This window comes from Pecten maximus, chromosome 14 (assembly GCF_902652985.1).
Source record: "Pecten maximus chromosome 14, xPecMax1.1, whole genome shotgun sequence".
In the NCBI taxonomy this organism is placed as follows: domain Eukaryota; kingdom Metazoa; phylum Mollusca; class Bivalvia; order Pectinida; family Pectinidae; genus Pecten; species Pecten maximus.
In genome coordinates, this window is record NC_047028.1 from 529,200 (window position 1) to 539,235 (window position 10,036).

The following is a 10,036-nucleotide window of genomic DNA, read 5'->3' on the forward strand; positions in this document are numbered from 1 at the left end:
ATCCGCTACTAACAATGAATCTACTGCTAATAATGAATCCACTTCTAATAATGAATCCACTTCTAACAATGAATCCACTGATAATAATGAATCCACTGCTAATAATGAATCTACTGCTAATAATGAATCCGCTGCTAATAATGAATCCGCTACTAACAATGAATCTACTGCTAATAATGAATCCACTTCTAATAATGAATCCACTGATAATAATGAATCCACTTCTAATAATGAATCCACTGCTAATAATGAATTCGCTGCTAATAATGAATCCACTGCTAACAATGAATCCGCTGCTAATAATGAATCCGCTGATAATAATGAATCCGCTACTAACAATGAATCCACTGCTAACAATGAATCCACTGCTAATAATGAATCTAATGCTAATGATGAATCCACTGCTAACAATGAATCTAATGCCAACAGCGAATAGGGAGTTTTGTTCTTTAAGTTTAATTTATATTTCTTATTATGGACATTTTTATGTTGGGGTTCGAATAACAAAGCCGCTGCTGTAGCGGGTTGGGGATTCAGTTACTATGTTTAATGGTATTTTTTTCTGATAAGAGCGAAGCTCTTTACCGTTAATGTGCACGTATGTACAAATGTACAGTATTCTAGCCCAGCTTCGCATAACGTCGTACGGGATGGTACAGTCTGAAATTTGTTTGCCGGAGGTGAGCGTGTGCAACCCGCTCCAGTTGTCTGCAGAAGCTGTATAAAAAGTCTAACGTTACGTAAATCTAGTTGGTGTGTTCATAATTCTGACTAATTATTTTTGTGAAAAAGTATCTGTTATAGTGTGCGAATAAAATGTAGCTCGAGTTATGGTTTCGAGGACGGAACTGGGAACATTCGGCATATTTCCGATGATTGCCGAAAATGTACCGAGATGTTGCACCCTCTATGTCGTTCCTAGGCAACGTGGTTGCTATATAAATCTAGCCAATCAGATCGCGAGGTCGATTGTCCGCCATTACCTCCGTCAACTTGTCGGACCTCAGTTGAGCACCGCGATAATACATATGTAAACAGATAATGGTGAAAACGTGCTCGTGGGGAACTGGCAACAGTTACGGCCGATACCCTGATAGATTGGAGGGCGGTGTTGTATATTCTACAATTCATGGAACCTAAAACGTAAGTTAAAGCGACATAAAAATGAGCTGGAGGTGGGTGAAGGCGTACAAAACCATGTCAAAACGAAAGTAGTAGCAACAAGGTAATGTCACCGTTGTGTACTGTACAGTAAGAGTAGTGTAACGAAGTACATGCATGTATTTACTGCGAAAGTTTGGAATCTTGTCTTCATGTATTTAGCTATCAACAGTGTACTTTCACTTTCTCGTGGCAAGGTTTGCCTAACGTTATACTGCAGTCTGATATGTATGTCTGGTGTAGTGTTAGGGCCAGAGGAAACTCGGGCTATCTGATACCATTTGAAACACACTCATCATGTATGCATGCTTTTATTACTGTTTAACGTATACCACAAGGGGCATGTCTAGCCCTATTTAAAAAAAAATAGCCAGATATACCTATATGAAGACTTTATATATAAGTATTTCTGGCTATTTTTAAAATATATGACGAGACATGTCTATGTGGTTATATCAAATTCATTAGCTATTAATTTTCAATGGTGCCCAATACCAGTTTTAATTAAACGATGATAATCTCTCAAATCTTACTGTATTTCTAATTCTACTATAGAACACAGTATATACATAAGGTTGGTAGAGACATTAAGTTTACATTGTAGTTACCAGCTATGTTACTGTTACCAACAATATCAATGTTGCAAAATTACATCTGATTCACACTTAACCTTATTTTCCCCTCACAGATTACTAAATGTACTGCCACATGAAATGTGTATATTAGTGGAATGCCTCCATTTGGCACTAATATTTGGGATATCTAATGATAATGTGATATTTTTTTAATGAAACACTTTCCTGTTGATTATCATATTGGCATTGAGTGAAAATGAAAATATTCTATAACTAAATATTTAATAAACCACATTTGAATCTATAAACCAGTCAAACATAATGATGTGACAGCTTGACTTATTGTATGCATTTGATTTTCCTTCCTCTATAATAAACATCGGTAACTACTATATAATACAAGTGAAATTTTGAAACTGTCTATTCTAATCCCTGAGTGTTATTAATACAAGACCTTATCCACCATCAGTAAACATATCTTATCCGACCCCACCCCCTGAGTATTCTAACATCCATGACCTTGCCTGATATGAATCCTGAGCTTCTATTTTACCAATTAAAATACATGTAAAATGTATGTATATATGTTTTCTATTTTCTTGTCTATAAAGTAAACAGCAAGCATGTCAAAAGACTTCATGTATAGGGTGGGAATAGACATACATAGAATATATACATCCTATTTGTTGAGATATTGTAAAGCATACTCCGGACATGTAGAAAACTGAAAGCTTTAGCTTAAGGGTGTTGTCATTAAATGAAAAATATGCAGAAAAAAAACATTTGTAACTATTGTATTTTTTCAGATACATCTTTGGAAGTTTTGTCAGCAGCAGCTGAAATAAAGAGGCTAGAACAACAACTACATAGATATGAGCTGCTGAATTTGCACCATGAACAACAAAATTCTACATCTTTCTCAAGTGTTATATTGATAGTGAAATTAAGTAGAAATAAAATCGATTGACATCCTGAATTGTAACTGTTGTCTAGATTTTTTAATCCATCCTGGATCCACTTCTGGTTATAACTAGACATAACATTGTTAGACCTGTACTGTACTGTACTGCACTTCATAGTTTTAATTACTATACAGGTTTGGGTATTACATATTTTAAATTACTCATTTAAGCTCACTGATTATTCTACTTTGTATCAAGGCTAATAAGGGGAAAATAATCAAAGACAATTAACAGTCCAGTGTCTTGGTTATAGCTCTGTCTACATTGGAACTTAACAATTGTTCCTCTAATCAACCACAGGGACATGCCTTGTCTTATATTAAAAAATAGCTAGAAATACCTATATAAATTAACATATAGCTATTTCTGGCTACTAAATGTATTTATTTTTAAATATAAGACTAGACATGCCCCTGTGAATCAAGTTTACATGTTCACCATTGGTGTTGAAGTGATGCAATTTTATGTTTATCATTACATGATCATTACATGGTGATTTTCCTCAAAGACTGAGAAAGCACATCTGTACAGATATGTATAAAAACTGGATTTTCTGGGAAGATTAAACAAAAAATTAAAATTGGTTCAAAACACATCAATTTCTATATTCCACATACAGGACACATACGCTATTCAATAATGGGTAGGCTACACTTTCTGAAGTGAAAGCAGCAATTCATCTGGACATTCACATAAAAGTATGGTTGAAAGGAAGCAATGGAAATAATTGGCATGTATTCAATGTCATGCTTTGATCCTTCAACTACATGGGGCCATATACCTACAGTTGAACTGCTATTAGAAAACTCTCATTTTAAGTATACAGAGATATATCTGGTATATAAACACATTATATGCAATGAATCATTCATATGTCTCTGGTAATGATCACACATACTGTACTATGCAAAACCAAGGGCGACAACAATTCCAAATGGTCAACCCCAAACAGAAAGTAAAAAAGGAAAATGTTGGGTTTTGAAAGTCAGCACAAAGCAATGGAGATAACCAATTCACAAACATTCCTGCAAATTCAAAAAATCCTTTGCATGTTGATATTGACCATACATACTACAAAGCATTTCACAAGTTTCTGAGAAATAGCATCTTCAGAAGTCTCTCTGGTTTCCGGTTATTATTACTTTCTCGTTATTAAACGGCGAAACGTTTATCACTATATTTTTATGTTATACATTGGCATACTAGCTAGCTTCGCTCTTTTCATGCATTGCCTGTTTCATATTAAATTATGATTGGAGATTCGATTTTGTATTTTGATTTTGTGATTCGAATAACGAATTTCCTGACAAAGCGTATTGGGGATTCAGTTCATGATGTTTAATTGATGTATTTTATCACAAATACAAAAAAAAAATGCTTGTATTTCAATCCACAATACTGGGATTCCAGTTCGACTTCGCTGCCAATAATTTCTTTCTTGTGGGAGGTTTATCATCTCTTTACAATATCCATGTTTCTTCGCCAGCATTGTATCGTACAAATATATAAAGACCAGAAGGGTTTCTACCGAGAGATGTGCTGACACTATGGGTTTTTTGTCTCTCCCAGAATGCCTCATTCAAGATGGCTGCCAACAAGATCTCATGACAAATGATCCTGATGACAGGTAAAAAGTTTCTGTCTGTGTATCAGCCATGCTAGATTTGTTATACCCCATTTTTAAATATGTGTAAACACCCCAACTTTCCAGAATGAGGCTGTGAAGAATTCAACATGACAGCCTCCATGTGTTTACATCACCTCAGGATGTTTATGGGTTTTAACACGATAACATATAGCAGGTAAGTTGTTTTTGTTAATCATTTTGATCTTATCATAGAATATTTATTGTAAATGGATGAGTATATTATAGAATGAAGCTGTTTTTATCATGATTTACGGAAGATTGATTTGTTGATGCTCAAGTTATCATTGACTCAGTGTTACGGAGGTCATTTTTTGGAGATTACAGTAGATTTAGATAGTTTGTATTGTAAAATGGAATCATCTCAGTTCAAAATCATCATTATGAATTGATGTCTTCATTACAGTAGTAATATAAAGGTTTTGTTTTGTTGCTAGAACTAGAAATACTACCGTGACAAACTGGTTTCACTTTCTATTCCCGGAACTTTCTAGACTGTGACGTCACAGCCATAACTGTCTGAAGTTGTACGGAGGTAATTTTTTTGGAGATTACAGTAGATTTAAATAGTTTTGATCATGTCAGTTCAAAATAAACATTATAAAACTGTGTCTTTTTAACATGCTAATTTAACATGCTAACATAATGTTTTAACATGCTAACATGTTGTTTTAACATGCTGATTTGCTGTTTTGACATGTTGATATGGTGTTTTTAACATGTCAACATGCTGTTTTAAAGTCATGAATTTGTCATTTTTGTTGTTTTCATGACAATATATGACAAAAACTACAAAAATGACAAATTCATGACTTTAAAACAGCATGTTGACATATCATATCAACATGTCAAAACAGCAAATCAGCATGTTAAAACAACATGTTAGCATGTTAAAACAGTATGTTAGCATGTTAAATTATCATGTTAAAAAGACACAGTTTTATAATGTTTATTTTGAACTGACATGATTCCATTTTACAATCAAAACTATTTAAATCTACTGTAATCTCCAAAAAATGACCTCCGTACAACTTCAGACAGTTATGGATGTGACGTCACACTCTCTAGAAAGTTCCGAGAATAGAAAGTGAAACCATTTTACCATGGTAGTATTTTTAGTTCTAGCAACAAAACAAAACCTCAAGAATATACAGTTAAAGAAAGGTATGTCACTTCTGTATTAGAAAACCAAGATACTGGGGAGAGAATTGATGACTCCTATGGGTTTTTTTTTATTGTAAAATGGAATCATGTCAGTTCAAAATAAACATTATAAAACTGTGTTTTTATAACATGATAATTTAACATGCTAACATAATGTTTTAACATGCTAACATGTTGTTTTAACATGCTGATTTGCTGTTTTGACATGTTGATATGGTGTTTTTAACATGTCAACATGCTGTTTTAAAATCATGAATTTGTCATTTTTGTTGTTTTTGTCATATATTGTCATGAATTTGTCATTTTTGTTGTTTTTGTCATGTTTTGTCATTTTTGTCATGATTTTGTCATGTTTTGTCATGATTTTGTCATATATTGTCATGAATTTGTCATTTTTGTCATGTTTTTTTGTCATATATTGTCATTAATTTGTCAATCTTATCATGTTTTGTCATGGATTTGTCATTTTTGTCATGTTTTGTCATTATTTGTCATGTTTTGTCATGAATTTGTCATGTTTTGTCATGATTTTGTCTAAATTTGTCATTTTTGACATGATTTGTCATTTTTGTCATCATTTTGTCATCATTTTGTCATGTTTTGTCATGTTTTGTCATGAATTTGTCATTTTGTCATGTTTTGTCATGAATTTGTCATTTTTGTCATGATTTTGTCATGATTTTATCATGTTTTGTCATGATTTTATCATTTTTGTCATGATTTTGTCATTTTGGTCATGTTTTGTCATCTTTTGTCATGATTTCTTCATGATTTTGTCATTTTTGTCATGATTTTGTCATGTTTTGTCATGATTTTGTCATGTTTTTGTCATGTTTTGTCTTGATTTTGTCATGTTTTGTCATGTTTTGTCATGATTTTGTCATGATTTTGTCATGATAACATGGTAACATGCTGTTTTGGTGTTTTATCATGCTAACATGCTATTTCAACATGCTAGTATGCTATTTCAACATGCTAATTTAACGTGCTAGCATGTTATTTTAACATGCTGATTTGGTGTTTTATCATGCTAACATGCCGTTTTAACGTGCTGATTTGGTGTTTTAGCATGCTAACATGCTGTTTTAACGTGCTGATTTGGTGTTTAAGCATGCTGACATGCTAATTTAACATGCTGATTTGTTGTTTTAGCATGCTAACATGCTGTTTTAACATGCTGTTTTAACATGCTGATTTGTTGTTTTAGAATGCTAACATCCTGTTTTAGCATGCAGATTTATTGTTTTAGCATGCTAACATGCTGTTTTAACGTGTTGCTTTGGTATTTTAACATGCTGATTTGGTGTTTTAGCATGCTAACATGATGTTTTAGCATGCTGATTTGTTGTTTTATTATGCTAACATGATGTTTTAGCATGCTGATTTGTTGTTTTATTACGCTAACATGCTGTTTTAGCATGCTAACATGCTGATTTGGTGTTTTAGCATGCTAACATGCTGTTTTAACATGTTAGTTTGACACTTTTTAGCTTTTTATGTGTAAAAGGTTTGAAAATAGGCAAGAAAATGACTAAAATAGGCAAAAAAATGAGCAAAGAAATAGTAAGAATATACAGTGAAACTTGCAAATTTTCTGTTGAAAAAAATAATTGTCAACAAAATGATGACAAAAATGACAAAATCATGACAAAAATGACAAATTCATGACGAAATCATGACAAAACATGACAAATTCATGACAAAACATGACGAAGAATGACAAAACATGACAAAAATGACAAATCCATGACAAAACATGATAAGAATGACAAATTCATGACAATATATGACAAAAAAACATGACAAAAAAACATGACAAAAATGACAAATTCATGACAATATATGACAAAATTATGACAAAACATGACAAAATCATGACAAAAATGACAAAACATGACAAAAACAACAAAAATGACAAATTCATGACAATATATGACAAAAACTACAAAAATGACAAATTCATGACTTTAAAACAGCATGTTGACATATCATATCAACATGTCAAAACAGCAAATCAGCATGTTAAAACAACATGTTAGCATGTTAAAACAGTATGTTAGCATGTTAAATTATCATGTTAAAAAGACACAGTTTTATAATGTTTATTTTGAACTGACATGATTCCATTTTACAATCAAAACTATTTAAATCTACTGTAATCTCCAAAAAATGACCTCCGTACAACTTCAGACAGTTATGGATGTGACGTCACACTCTCTAGAAAGTTCCGAGAATAGAAAGTGAAAGCATTTTACCATGGTAGTATTTTTAGTTCTAGCAACAAAACAAAACCTCAAGAATATACAGTTAAAGAAAGGTATCACTTCTGTATTAGAAAACCAAGATACTGGGGAGAGAATTGATGACTCCTATGGGTTTTTTTTTCTTCCAGAATGCATCATTCAATACGGCTGCCAACATTGGCAGCCATCTTGAATAAGGCATTCTGGGAGATAATAAAAAACCCATAGTGTCAGCACATCTCTCTCTACCGTTGTAACCTCTAACGAGATCGAGTATCATTTCGATATACAAAGTAGCTGGGGTTTTGATCAGAATGCAAACATGTATACGGCATAGGACGTTCTATTAGTAAAATACTCTTGCTTATTATATCTATGCTGCCAATTGAATAATATTGTTGTTTCGAACAATTAATCGAACAAGAAATCTGCTATCATATTTAGGATCGAGTATTCTGATAACGAATCTAGTCAGCAACGATTTTGAGATTCATTTTTCATACTCAATCTGCTTGGTTTTATAAGGTTTTATCTAATATGACCAAGTTGGTATCTTTGATTATCTAATTGATAGAATTTATTCAATCAGCGATGACAGGATTCGATTTGGTGATGGCGTTTTCTTGTATAACGGCTAAGCTTGAGTCATTTAAGGACGGCCTCCCCTTCATGCGCATGCCGCATTACTGTGAATATTATAACTGTTACTACTCAGGAAAATACCCATTTCCCGCTACTAAGTTTCATTTTATTTTGACGGCCTTAAGTTTGTCCGAACATGGTAATTCCCCTTGGATACCAGAGAAGTTTCGGCCCTTTTCAAACATATTCCATATCGTATGATAAAATGATCGAATGATAAGGAAATTGAGGACCATATTGAAACAATACATTCCTAATTTAGTAAATCTATATATCTATTACTTTTTTAATGTAAGAAACATGTCTTGCATGTATTGGATTTTGAAATATGAACGTGGAATTACCTGATCATTCCTGTACGTGTTCTTGTGAAGTACGGAGACGAAAGTACGTAGACGGGAAGTGGCCATCAGATAATGAATTAAAACAAAACATCAAGCATTTTCACCATTCGACTGGCTTATAACCACTGCTTTTTGTCAGAAAAAATGAGGCCTAACTGTGTCATCAGTGGCCAAGGAGAATTCATATGGTGTTATTGAAAATGACGATATTTATATGCATTGTATTTTAATAAAAGTATCTGTACGATCAAATACTTGACTAAAAACATATTCAAATAGGAACATTGAATCTTACCCTTTCTTGTCCCGCTGGGAATGCTCTAAGTATGCTGTAACATGTGGATAGCTTCTATCCGCTTGGAATGTTTAACTATTCCCGCCGATCAATGAAAAAAGCACGTGACTTTTGTCCTGCAGCAACGGGACGATGCTGATCAACCATCTGTAAATACATTATTTCTGTAATTTATGGCGTCATTTGGAAAATCTTTTTATGAGAAATCATTTCCTTGTTATGTTAATGGTAACGTACCGACACAAAATTCTAGTGAATTTCCGGTAATGTATTGAAACCATAAGGAATTTGTCTCCCCTGTATTGTGGTTTGTTTGTTAATTATACATAATTGCCAACGACTTCGTTTTTCCAAACACATATCAACCAGATTCGTAATTCAAATCCCCACTCAATTGAATTTAAAGAGCTGAGTCCCCAATCCGTGGCTGCAGCGGATTCGTTGTTTGAATACAAAATGTACTAACTTCAAAATGTAAATAAAAGGAAATATCAATAACACATGAACAAAGTCGATTCCCAATCCAAAGATGATTCATTATTCCAATTTCTAATAATACTTTATGAGAAAACTACCAATCAACCTAAAAAATGAATCTCCATTCCGCTGCTGCGGCGGATTCGTTATTCGAATCTCCAATCATATTTCATGAGAAACATACCAATTGAACATAAGACATTGAATGCCCAATCCGATGCTGCAGTGAATTCGTTATTCGAATCTCAACATCAAAATCTCAATAGTAAGAAATATCAATTAAACATAAGAAACTGAATCCCCAATTTTTTTTCGAAACTCCAATCATATTTTGTAAGAATATACCAATTGAAAATAAGAACTGAATCCCCAATCCACTGCTGTAGCGGATTTGTTATTCGAGTCCCTAATCCGCTGCTATTTGAATATTTTATTATTGAATTTTTAAGTTATGTTGACTTTGTTAAGAGGTGTACAGGACAAGTCAGGTATTGGTTTCCAAGGATGGTTGACTGTACACTCTGACTG